This window comes from Excalfactoria chinensis, chromosome 12, assembly GCF_039878825.1.
Source record: "Excalfactoria chinensis isolate bCotChi1 chromosome 12, bCotChi1.hap2, whole genome shotgun sequence".
Classification (NCBI taxonomy): Eukaryota; Metazoa; Chordata; class Aves; order Galliformes; family Phasianidae; genus Excalfactoria; species Excalfactoria chinensis.
This window is the reverse complement of record NC_092836.1, coordinates 255,926-269,226: the sequence shown is the minus strand read 5'-3', so window position 1 is coordinate 269,226 and position 13,301 is coordinate 255,926. Positions and strand designations below refer to the sequence as shown.

The 13,301-nt window shown below is 46.4% G+C and overlaps 1 protein-coding gene across 5 annotated transcripts in view; it reads right to left on the bottom strand.

The window, feature by feature from the left end:
* TMCC1 (transmembrane and coiled-coil domain family 1) overlaps positions 1–10,997 on the bottom strand; it is a 77,386-nt gene extending 66,389 nt beyond the window's left edge. For 4 of the 5 annotated variants that reach the window (XM_072347207.1, XM_072347213.1, XM_072347214.1 and 1 more), the window contains exons 1-2: positions 10,872–10,997; positions 9,302–9,543 (exon numbers count right to left, since the gene is read on the bottom strand). The gene's annotated coding sequence lies outside the window, so the exon portion shown is untranslated. The remainder of the gene's footprint in view (positions 1–9,301; positions 9,544–10,871) is intronic. The other variant, XM_072347206.1, reaches the window with a different exon arrangement.
* Between the last annotated feature and the right edge of the window lie 2,304 nt (positions 10,998–13,301).

Genomic DNA, 13,301 nt, shown 5'->3' with positions numbered 1-13,301 from the left:
ACTGGAAGCCACGTTGTTCTGGCAAACATAACTCCTTGTACAGGTATAATAAAGAGTCTCGTCAGCACACTGAGCATGAATGCAGGAAAGGATTTAGAAGTCCACTCCCACAGGCACCACCCTGACTTAGTTGTCCTGTCCCAGAGAAGGGAGCAAAGTAATCTCAGAGCCACTTCAACCCACTTAGTGTTCCTACAGTCAGGATGGATGCTGGCTGGAGGAACACAGGAGCAGACACATGGCTTTATTTCTGCAACCAGATTTCTGGAGAGCCACAATATTAACACAGTTGATTTACCCTTGTTTTCTAAAGGAAATTAGTTACTCAACCAGTCATTGCCAAGAGCATCACAACTCACAGCACTAACCAGGGCTCCTCCTGGGCTGGTGCTGGCATCCTTGGTCCTCATAAAATCGCCAGAAGATGAGCACAATTTTTTGTGTGTTAAGGAACAGGCATATGAATGTACAAAGCCTACAGAGAAATTGGGAGAAAACCACGGAGAACTCTGGGAATAGAAAAGATTCTGTCTTCCAAAATCTACTATTAGTACAATATTTAAACATCCCTAGTCCTAAATGCTGATATTCAACTACAACTAGCTAAAGAATTCTCACAGTTATTTTATTCCATAAACAGGTCAGGTTCATACCTCATCACACAGCTGCAGTCCACAGCTGGCAGGGATCTTACATAACAGATTCTTACCATCTCTCCTGTTTGGAGAAAGAAAAGTATTCTGCTGCTCCTTACAGGAAAGAATGACTTTTAGGAAGAAACAGCCAAGCTGAATTTGAGAAATCCCACACTGCTTTGCCAAACTCATCCTTAAATAGATCCTGTGTCAAAGCAAGCAGTTTCACCAGAAAGTTTGATGAGGCAGTAGTCACATAACGGTAACTGGGAACCACGGCAAATGATTTATATCCATGGAAAGGCTAATGTATCTTAAAAGTACCATTGTTCAGCAGCAACAAGCAGCAGAGTAAAGACAGACAGAGAGCTCTGAGTGTTCAAAATAATCCTGTCAGCAAGAGGAACTCAGGAGAAACCAGAATGGGTGTGATATCCTGGGGCTGAGGGTTGGTCAACATTTGAAGAGGAAGACAACAGCAACAGAGTAATAATTTGAACAAAAAGGACAGCTGGCTAACAAGACAACCCAGCACACAGAGAAACCAGTTTCATTTATTTATTCAGATATTATGATATGACAATAATTTTTAAAATTTGAGAATGAAGAATTGAGTAAAAGGTGCAAGAAAATAAAAGTAGAAATTAAATTCAAAATTACAGTAAAGATGACAGCAGGAAAAACCTAAGGGCCAAAAAACCTGTTGTTTTTATTGGAAAGAACATCAACAGTTTTCAAGTCAGTTCCTCCTCCAAAGTTCACGCTAGAAAGGATCTCCTGGAATTCTAGTAAAGCCTAAAAAACCTACAGCTATGGGGCTGCCCCTCAACTGGCCCAAATCCTGACACTGAAGGTACTCTGTGTAGGAAAGTAAATGGAGCGTGGTTGAAAGAGCAAATTGAAAGTCAACAGGATGATCAGCATAGTAAGTAGTCCAGCTGGATGACGAGGAAAAACTGCTCAGAGCATGTAATATAAGCCAAATCTCTGTTGAGGCTCTGAGCCTGAGACTTCAGAAAAGGGCAACAGCCCAAAGCCAGCTACATTTGTGCAAATGGTGCACAGCAGCAGGCAGCATGCCCCAAGGAACTGACTGAATTAATTCAAGAGCTTTGGATAAGGAGCCAAACAGAGATGGGAGGCACTGGGTGAAGAGAAACTGCCACTGCAATAGAAGCAGGGGATGCACAACAAGAGAACTATTGCCCACTTTTTAGGCTAATTGTATAATGTTACAGGGCAAAACTCGCAGCGTAGGATAGCAAGAGGTTTTACTGATTTGTGTTTAACGACTTCCCTAAACCTTGTAACCTATTCCCATCAGTATCCAGATGCCAGCAAGGAACTCAGCTGAACAATGCAGATTCTGCTGCCCTTGCTTTCTCTTCTCACATCACAGATGCACTAGGAATGCAGTCCAGCAGCTGTACAGCCTCAGCCACAGGCATCTTGGATTAAAGTGGCTGTCAGTCCTGTTATGAGGCTTTGAGCACGTCAGTCTGTGCCTAATGTTTTCCTATATGCAAAACACGAGCCTTCCAGCAACCTGAACGAGAGAGAGAACACCGAGGGCGATACCTGTGAAGGCATTTTCAGTGCCTTTTAAGTATTTTAAATGGAGAAAAATACTTAGATTCTTGTGAAAGTAATGCATACAACAGACCTCACTCCTGAATAACTCAGAACGCCAAGGCAGTGAATTTTATAAACAATGAGCTGTGGACTTCTGTATGTCTATGGTAAGAATAACTAAAGTCAACTAACACATGAGCTATAAATCAAATCATTGATCAGTAGAGCCACAGCTTACACAATGAATCACCTGCTATCTGGTATGAGTAACAAACATCACAAACTCACTCCAGCACGCCATTACCAAAACAGAAGAGATGCTAACCAAGTCTGTGTTTGGGTTGCGGCCATGGAGCAATGTATTAAGATATTCAGGAACAAATATGGCATTACACCTGAGCACAGAAAACATGTGACAAGCAGTCCTTCTCCTTGGGTCCTCACAGGCCTAAACCAGATGGACAGTCAACCCCTGGTTTGCTAAGGGCAGCCAATGGCAAGAACCTCCCTGAGCTCTCACAGGAGGTACTAAAAGCAGTTCTCCTCTGGAGAGGAAGTGTTGAGAATCACATTAACAGCGCTCATTTCAGGGGATTCATCAGAAGATGCAATGCTTCAGCACATCCCAACATATTCACCACTTCTGCGCTATCAATTTTTCAAATGCTTCTGCTGCACAAGGGTAACATGTCCACAGATCCACCAGGAGGTGGTCTATCATGGTGGGCTCCATCAGGAGAGGGGTGGTCAGCAGGGATAGGGAGGTGATTGTCCCTCTCTACTCTGCTCTTGTGAGGCCCCATCTGGAGTACTGTGTCCAGGTGTGGAGCCCTCAGTACAAAAAAGATATGGAGATTTTGGAAAGGGTCCAGAGGAGGGCCACGAAGATGAACAGGGGGCTGGAGCACCTCCCCTGTGAGGACAGGCTGAGGGAGTTGGGTTTGTTCAGCCTGGAGAAGAGAAGGTTGCGGGGTGACCTCATTGCAGCCTTTCAATACCTGAAGGGAACTTACTCCCAGGAGGGGAGTAAACTCTTCGAAAGGGCTGATAATAGCAGGACTAGGGGAAATGGTTTTAAGTTAAAAGAGGGAAGATTTAGGTTGGATGTTAGGGGGAAGTTCTTTACTAGGAGAGTGGTTAGGTCCTGAAACAGGCTGCCCAGGGAGGTTGTGGATGCCCCGTCCTTGGAGGTGTTCAAGACCAGGTTGGACAGGGCTCTGGGCAACCTGATCTAGTAAAGGTGTATGTTTGGTGGCCCTGCTACATGATCCTTGAGGTCCCTTCCAACCCGGGTCATTCTGTGATTCTGTGTGATCAGCACCACACTCTTCTCGGATACGCAGCCTGATGAAACAGCTCAGCAAAGCTCACGCAGTTTTCTGTTCCTCAAAGAACAAAAATTAATTCTTTACGTAAGAGAATCTGTGTAACCCACATGCAATTTGAACAGACACCAAACACCCCTGACAAGCGACAGGTACCTTTTGCTCCTTTCAGTTAATTAGAAAACATCTTCCTGAACACACCCATGCTGGAGTCATTTTCAGCACCACCCCTTCACACTCTCCAAATGACTGAAAGCAGTACTGCTCATTGGTTGCTGCTTGTTTGCAGCAGACAACAGTTGTTGTAGACATTGTTGCAGACAACAGCTGTTCTGCAAGTTTAGAACTTTACAGTAAGGACATCACACATGAAAGTAAAATACATACAAAGTCAGGTCATTTTTCTCATTTACAAGGAAGCTGCATTGGCTCAAAGCAGCAACTTTTTCAGGAATGTTTCCACTGCTTTGCAGCATTACCAGTTGGTACCGGAATCTCTTCCACCACTTGGAATGTTCCAGTCATTAAGCTCAGGCAATGTCTTAAAGCTATGAAGCAGAGGTCAGGACTCCTCCAAAAAGAAGAACTGTGCAGAAGTGCCAATGCATATACATTATGATTTTTGCATATGCTACGCACTTCACACACACAAAAAAACAACAAATACTGCAGTCTACAGCCTGCAGCTTGTACACCTACTAGATTTCCAAGAGCACACTGCTGCTGCCAGAGCGAGCACTCTGTAATGGCCAGACCATATGGCAATGGCACTGGCTTTGTTGTCCAGTAGTTCGTTGCTCTTCCTTCTAGAAAAGTCTAGCTATCTTTAAAGCATCCCCACAAAACTTCACTGCATAAAAGGTACAGGTTTAAGTTACCATAACTAGTGAGTGGTTTAGGTATGTACCTTTAGAATGCTACTACATCATATTGCATTACTCCCACTTCCCTAGTTTTCAGATAAAAAAAACAAAGGTCAGGCAGCTGCCTTACGGTTACATAAGACCTTTGGAGGAGAGCATCAAACCAGCTTTACCCTTAAGATTAATACTGCATCTGCATCATCTCTCACTGCTGCCACCTTCCAATTTGTTTACAAGCACGTAGCATTTAGTACTTACCTGAAGCTACCACAGCCACTGCAAGGCTATTTTTCCACTGGATTAAGTAAAATCAATGTCTCGAGAAAGTTAAATCAAGGTTAAAAAAAAAAGACTTAACCAGAGTATTCTGTTTTCCCAGTGTTCCCAACTATATACATCAGTCATACACAAAAAAGAAAAAAAGAGTATATAAAATGTGTACAGATGTAGAAAGCTCAGAAACAACAACTGAAAATACAGCCTGCAGGTTTTTTGCAAGAAAAAAAAAAAAAGATCTATACAGATCTGGACATAAACAAAGATTCTTTAAAAGCTAACCTGCTTCACAAGGAAACTTGCCTCATAGCAAGTATTTCTTCAGAGCACAGACTAAAAATTAGCAGCTTCACATTGTGCCCAGCACAGCGTGCAGCAGAAGGCTGCAATTCACAGCTGTGGAGTTTGCCAAGATGAGGCAGAGAGCTGACACTTCCACCTTCACTTAGCAATGTTTCAGGAAATCCACATCTTTCCTTCAAAAACAGATGTAAATAAATGCCAAAACACAGCACTTTCTTACAAATGTCTCTGCTTGCTGCTAAACAACAGAAAAGTTACAATCAATGTTCCGCAAGTAGCTCAGCTGCATGTTCTGAACTCAGTGCCTGATGGGAGGGGGCAGGCAGGGATGTGAGGCTGGGCTTTCACCGCACAAGTACAACAAAGAGAAACTTAAAGAACCCACCGCCTCTTCTGCCTCCTGCAGCTGTTTCCCAGCCCCATGCTGACATCCCGCCACTCCACTAGCTGTAGGGACAGTTGTCTACACTGCTGTGATGTAAACCAAAACAAGAAAATTAATTCAAATCTGGGTAACACTAGGCTGGGGGAAAACTGACCACATTGCTGGTTGTAACGAAGGGAAACAGTGCAGAAACACATCACGATTACTCCTAAGTTGTGTTACAAAAAGACTTATATTTGCAGTTAAAGCCAGAGCAGGTAGAGACACGGGATCTTGCATCAACTTCAACAAGGACTCACCAGAAGTAACTTCTGCTATTCAAATACTGCATTTTTGTAAACAAAGAAACTATTCTCCTCTTTAAGGAAGAGTAAAGAAATACTAAGAAAATACTTAAAATGGTGGGTTTTCCAAAAAATAATGGAGCTTGGGATATGGAAACAAAGAACAAATAAACCAGATTACAAAAGAGAGGAACTGGCTAATACCAGTCATTTTTTTCCGTTACATATCTGCACACACTCACAATCTGAAAACAGATATTAAAAGAACAGTGAGGATCTGCATATTAAAAAACATACCAATGAAACAGCCCACGAGCAACAACATCTTAACTCAGCATTCCAGCAAGGAATAGACAAGGAGGACAGTGAAAGCGATGCGAGGTGCACAGCCCGGCCAGAGGAGCACTCAGCTCTGGTGAAACCCCCAGATGAACTGAAGAACAGGAGTTAAAGCACAAAGCTTTAGGAAAATGCATAAAAAAGAGAAAACTGCAGTTTGCACTGATATTCTGCTCTCTTTTCAACTCAGAAATGGGGAGAGCTCCAAATTAAGGACCATAACAATAAAAATCTGCTGCAGTAACATACACTCGTAAATATGTTTCCTTTAAAGTGCAGCTTTAAGCACTTCTTCTCAAAATATGCCACAGTTCAGCATCCAAAGGAACTGTTTTAAGCTGTTTTAATCACTTTTCACTGTTGCAGGGATACACAGTGGTAAAAAAAAGTTCAAGTTTCACTGTGGCAGAAGCAATTGTTGCATTGGTGCAGTTGAGACCATCTATGTCCAGAATTTCCTTCACAGGCAGAAGCCTACACTGAGGCAATGCTGAGAGCCTCCCAACAAATACCAAATTACTTACAGGAATAATTTGAAAAGGACTAATCCAGACTGTTTTAGCTTCCCCTCTTGTCAAAAAGCCCATTCACTGGAACCGATTTCATTCCTTTAAGTATCTCCATCTGAGGCCAGCTACACTCCTATTATCCACTCTTGCCATTGTCATTATCTCAATCAGATGTTCCAGACTCTGGAAAAATACGTTAGTAGGCCATGCCAAGCATTTTGGCAATAACTCTCCAACACAGAAAGGAGGTGTGGTAGAGAAAGTTCAGAGATGCTCCTTCATTCTGCCAGGAGATGCTGCTACTATGTGTCAAAGCTGACTCAGATGTCAGGAACAAGTGAACCACAAAGAATGGAAAAACAGCTATTTTCATCCCACTTCCCAAGAGAAGATAAAAGGTTACACCACAGCTATTTTGGGCACTGCAGAGGCTGAGTCAACAGAACTGGTCAGAAAATGACAGCTCCTCTTGCAGCTCCCAGCACATCCATCAATGCAAAGGACAAGATTTAACACCTCTAGTTTACAAACAAAACTTTATTACAGGTTTGGAGTTATAAAAGAGTTAATACACGTTACATCAGCAGGCTAGTAAAGAAAGAGATCTACTAGTAACCCAGGCTGCGTGTGATTTTAACATGTGCCCTTATCCCCAGGTTTAGGAAAGCATCACATTCACACTGACCTGTGGAAGACAACAGCTGACCTACTCTGGTGCAGACTGATAAGATATCCCCCCAAGCAGCAACTCAAAACCAGTATTCCTCCTCTGATCTTTGAGCAGCATGGACCTGAAAACTTCTGTTTTCTAACACCAGCAAGCCATTTGGTGCATCACAATCACAATGCTTTTCCCAGCTGAGAGCTGCTTTTGTTATGTGAAAGTTTTTCACTGACATTTAGCACCAACTGAGTTAAAAAGTAGCAACTTTGCTATGTTTTAGCTTTCCTTTAAAGTCAGACTGGGTAGCTAGCTTACAATGCTTTATCACTCAAACCTCAGCACCTAGGCCATTAATGAAGAGGTTAAACAGGATTGAACACAGCGCCAAACCCTGGGGAACTCCACTAGCAACAGGCCTCCAGCTGGGCCTTCCTGCCACTGACCACAATTCTCTAACAGAGCAGCAATGAAACACGCAGACAACAAGTAGGATGGCAAACTAGCTCAACCACTTCCCATCCACCTCAGCATCCGCATATCTAGTTTGCATCTCCCCAGTTTACCTATGGGAAAGTTAAGGTTGACCGCTGAAAGCTCTACCGAAGTTGAAACAATCAAATCCACCAAGTCAGTCATCTCTTTGTAGAAAGCTATCAGGGTGGTTAGGCATAATGGCTTCTTCCAATCACCTCGTTTTTTTTTTTAAGATGCTTAGTAACTGTTTCTAGCACTATTTGTTCGATTACCATCCCCAGAACAGAGGTGAGCTGACTGACCCACTCACAGTTCTCTTGATCCTCTTTCTTACTGGATCCTCTTTCTTACCTTCCTTCTGGACAATGTGTAGAACTTGCTTTCCTCAAGTCCTTGGGGACCCTCCTGGATCAGCACAGTGTTCCCAGGACAACCAATAGTGGCTTTGCAATGGTATCAGCCACTTCTCTTACCACTCATGGGTGTATCTCAACAGATGCCATAGCCTTGCTTATGCTCATTAACTTGCTTATATGTTTCTTAACCTGCTCCTCCACTACCAGTGAACAGTCCTTTCTGCTTTCAGCCTTCCCACCACAACCCTGCTGCTGGACCAGCTCAGGACTGAAACTAGAGGTTATCTCAACCCAAATCTCACACCGCAGAGGATCACAATGACCACACCCCTCAGAAAGGTTCTTTTTCATCAAGAATGCTTTCACTGAGTCAGTAAATCACTGCAGACCTGAACCAGTAAGTTCCACCATAACAGACTCTGAAACAGAAGTTGCTCCTTCTCCATTTGTCCAATCTTAACCATTACTCAGACTCACTGTAAGGTACTCTACCACTGTTCTTTACTCAGGGACCAAACAATATTCATCACCGCCACCACCCACCCACAATCAGGCACTTGTTCAGCTCTCTTTTACTGGTTGTGACTTACCAACATTAAGCCTCCTTGGGTCTGCAGTCTCAATTGCTCTCAGGAAGGCTAACAGTCTTTCTGCTCCCCATTACCATACCCAGAGATTATAAAAAGCACATTTATTTGCTAACAGGATAATTACCATGGCAACTAACCTTCAGGAAAATCTCAGCCAACAGCTCCAGGATGAAAAACTGGGCCAACAAGGAATTTACTGAGGGAGCACAAGCAACTCTGAGAAATACTGAAATCTGCCAAATTTCTCTCTGAAGAAGCGTAGGTGTCTGCATAGTTCCCGTCACAGCCCAACTCCTAAGTTGGACTAATGACACTACCACCCGTCTCAGTGCCCTTTAACATTCTCTGAAGTCTTAGTTACCCTTCAGAACAGTATTAGAGCAACACAGAGCAACCAGCGTAAACTAATTCACCTTTCGGACTAGTATTACCAAAAGAGAAGCAACATGCTCCAATTCTTTGCCCCGTAATAAAATATGGTTTTCTCCTTACACGTTTCCCACTGTCCCTCTTCCTCCAACACATAACAGACATTGGCCACCTACAGCATGGAGGGAACCCAAGACCCAGTGACTTGTGTTCTGCCCAGACAGCACATTTTACAGCCCTTGTTCATTGCCGCTCTTAGGCACTTAGCAAAGGTTCACTCCCCAAACATATCTATTATTGATTTCAATAATAAACCTTGATTACCCGTGTGTTATGAAATACAGAAGGTATACACACCTCAGCTTTTCTCAGGCTTGTTCATCTCCTTGCATAGATATGCTCATAGCTGCAATCCAAATGTCTTCAATAAAGATCTAGAAATACTTTAGAAATATAAATTCCATGAGAAAGAGGAAAGTCAAGGGAGGGCAGGACATCACATTTGTTGGCTCCTACATTTGCAGACAATTGCATTCAGTAGCATGGGTCATCTTCACAGCAAGTCTTGGCAACAGAACTTCTTCATAAAGGATGAAGACCTGCCAGAATTAATAAGCACAGTAAGAAAAAAGCATTGACACCTGATCAGCAACAAAACATCAACGCAGATCCACCATCTCCTTCAGAAGGGAGAACCTACTCTGACTTGAAGCAGCGGGTTTCCACCAGCTTTGGCACATTTAATGTCAGAGACTACTTCTGGTATTATCTCCTATTCTAAGTTGCTCACCCTAATAACGTTACTCAAAGAGAAAAATCTTGGAGCACTTGGGTTAAGTCTGACCATAAGGGAGCACACAGCATAACATCACACTGCAGAGCGTTGTGTTTCAGACAAAGCTTCCAAACTTAATAGAGGCCTTGGTGTTCTCTGCATATCTTCATACAGGAACATGCCAGCAGTTAGAATGGTTGTTCTAACGTACATTCATTTAAAAAATGGTACTGAGATGCAATAGGAATCCATCATTCCCATTGTTTTCTATAGGTAAAATGAAACCCCCAGCCCTACCCGTGCCATTCCCACCACTCTGCTCAGCACATCCCACGCACAAATCCCAGCCCTGCCGACCAAGAGAGGAGGGCAGAGGCAGCGCACGGCGCTCCCAGAGCGGGACAGCAACACCCGCGGAGGGAAGGAGCGACAGAGCTGCGGCTGTGCCTGGATCCGTTCTGCCTTCGGAAAACTTTCCGTTTGTTTGATTTTGATGTTGTTCCATTTCCTTCGACGGACGCAGCAGCCGCAGGCCCGGCGCATTTCTTAGTCCCCCGCACACCGCGCACATTCCCCCACGCACGGCGCGCTTCCCCGCATCGCGATACGCCGCGCGGGCGGAGCGGCCCCCGGCGCGGCTCAGAGGACGCGCACAGAACGAGCGGCCACGCGCCCGTCCGAACCTCCCGGACTCTCCCCGACCCGCACGGCGCAGAGCAGCGGGGACTCCCGAGTGAAGGAGCGGAGCCGGGAGCTCCGGGCAGCCCCTCGGCTCCGGGTGCCTCCGCAGCGCTACGCCCCCACGCGCGGGCTCCGCTCGGCCGCCCCGCGCCTTCGGCTGCCGACTCGCACAGCGAGGCCGGGAGCGACGCGCGACGCTCCGGGTGGGAGCCCTCCGCACCGCCACCCCAGCCGCACCACGCCACGCCGCGCCGCCCCCGCCGAGCTCCCGCGGGAAGGAGCCGGGCAACGGCGGAGGGCGGCCCCGCACCCGGAGGACCCGGCCAGCCGGGGGAGGGCGACGGCGACGCGTTAAGGCGGCCGAGCGGCGGAGCCGGAGGAGCCCTCGGCGCCCGGCCCGACCCGCGACCATCGGCCCCGCCACGCTCGCGCCGCAGCCCGGCGGAGCGGCACCGCCCGCGGCTCACCCACCGCCGAACGAGGCGCCGCCGCCGGCCGCTCCATCCCCGCGCGCCGCCGCAACGTTCGCCCAGGCCGCGCGACGTCAGCGCGCAGCGCCGTCGCCGTTGGAGGCGTGGCGACCCGCCCACGTCGGTCCCGCCCCGCCCTGAGGTCCCGCCCCCGAGATGCCGCGCGTGTCACGTGCTTTGTCGCGCGCCTTTCGGGGCGGCCCCGCGCTGAGCTCCCGGGAGCGCGCGGCACCGAACCGATCCGCAGCGCCGCGCCTGCCGGCCCGCAGCTCCCTCCTGCTGCCCCGCCGTCAGCCCCGATGCTGCCCGGTATGATCCTGCCGTGCACGAGAAGCTGGAGGGCGCTCTCTTGTGAGCTGCCGTGTAATAGCGATGGAAAGTGCCCCGATAAAACAGTCGCTGCTTGGAGCAATTTGAGAAGGGTAAAATTTATGCCTTGTTTTCCTCAGAAGTCAGTTGTTGAAATGAGAATAATTTCCCTTTAAAATCTATGGAATCGTTTTAATTAAAATAGTTAAATCACAAAATGCAAGCAGGATTTTAGAGCCGAGAATCAGCAGGCAGTGAAGTGCTTCAATGAAAATCTTCCAGGCAAAATGCCAGAAGTCCAGGAATGGTAACAGAGCTCTGCTTTGACATTTTCAGGAGTGGCTCCTGACTTGGGCTCACTTGGTCCTATGTAGGTGCATGGGCAACTCACAGAATCCCAAATCAGAAACTGTTGTGCCACGCCACATCACATCACATCACATCACTGCACTGCACTGATGCAACAGCTGTTTATGGTTCAGCAGTGAGCTTCAGCCAAGCTCCAGGTAGCCCGTTTGTGCGCTTCAGGCTGGGCTGAGCACTACATCTCAAACCCACCAGCGTGCACATGGCATCTGCAGGCTATGGGGAGAATGAAGTGCACCCAGCTGCAAAGAAACATGCTGCAAAATATGAAGTGCTTACTGTATTGCAGTGAGATTATTGCCCTGTATTCTAAGCAAACAGACTTTCAATAAACTCTGGTAAGCCTAGAACTCAGCAGCCACCTTCAGCGGCAGAACGACTCCTAGTGGCTCACACAGCAAAGCACAGGCATAGGAGTAGACAACCCTTTCATTGCCAAACAGCCTCTTGACTCCCTTCCTCCTGTGTTAAAGGAGCAGGAAAGGACAGTGATGCGCCCAATAGCTACAACAGCTTAGAATGTCTTTACAGGGTACAACCCATCCAGTTTCACCACACCAAGCACACTCCCAGTTGAGATACATCAGAGTTATAATACATCTCCAGTTGGATATTAGAGGGTCTGTAATTTGACCTTCCGGTTCCTGTGAATAAACTGTTGCAACTGTGCTCTTGTGCAAGAATACTAGAGAATCTTCAACGAAATTACAGCTTGTTACAACTTGAAAGGAGCATTTTACTCTCTAGATAATGGTGTAATGCAATAATACAATGAAAAATTACCCACTTTCATTTGCAAAGCACTCTGTCCATTCTGAGTGCTCTAATCCAGCCTAGGAAGTTAATAAAACAAAAGCAATTAATACTTACAGTAATAAAAGTGCAACCTTTTCCATCTGGCATTTCCAAATAAGTAAGCTTCATGTCAGTGCTATAAACATATATGATCAACCCTGTCTGCAGATTAGATGCTGTACTAGAATGCTTCTTTGCTTCTGTCTTCAATGGAAATGCTCTCCCTCAGGAATCCCAGACCCTGGAAGTTAGTGAGAGCATCTGGGGAATGGAAGACTCCCCTTCAGTCACGGAAGAGGTGGTCTGTGAGCAACTAGGCAACACCAATGTCCATAAATCCATGGGACACAGTGGGGTGCATCCACAGGTGCTGAGGGAGCTGGCAGAGGTGATTGCTGAACCACTCTCTATCATCTTTGAGAGGTCTTGTAGAATGGGGGAGGTGCCTGAAGACTGAAGGATAGTCAGTGTCTTCAGAAAGGGCAAGAAGGAAGATGCAGGTAATTACAGACCAGTCAGACTCATCTCAGTCCCTGGAAAGGTGATGGAACAGCTTGTGCTGGATGCCATCTCCAGACAATTGGAAGAAAAGGAGGTTATCAGGAGTAGTCAGCATGGGTTCACCAAGGGGAGGTCATGCTCAACCAACCTGGTAGCCTTCTATAATGGGGGGAGGGTGGTGGATGTGGTCTACCTTGATTTCAGCAAGGCATTTGATACTGTCTCCCCTTAAAGCTGAGGAAGTGTGGGATAGATGAGTGGACAGTGAGGGTGTCCTGGTGAACAACAGGTAGACCATGAGCCAGCAGTGTACCCTCATGGCCAAAAAGACCAATGGCATTCTGGGGTGCATTAAAAAGAGCACGACCAGCCGGTCAAGGGAGGTGATCCTCCCCCTTTACTCTGTCCTGATAAGGCCTCATCTGGAATACTGTGTCCAGTTCTGGGCTCCCCAGCACAA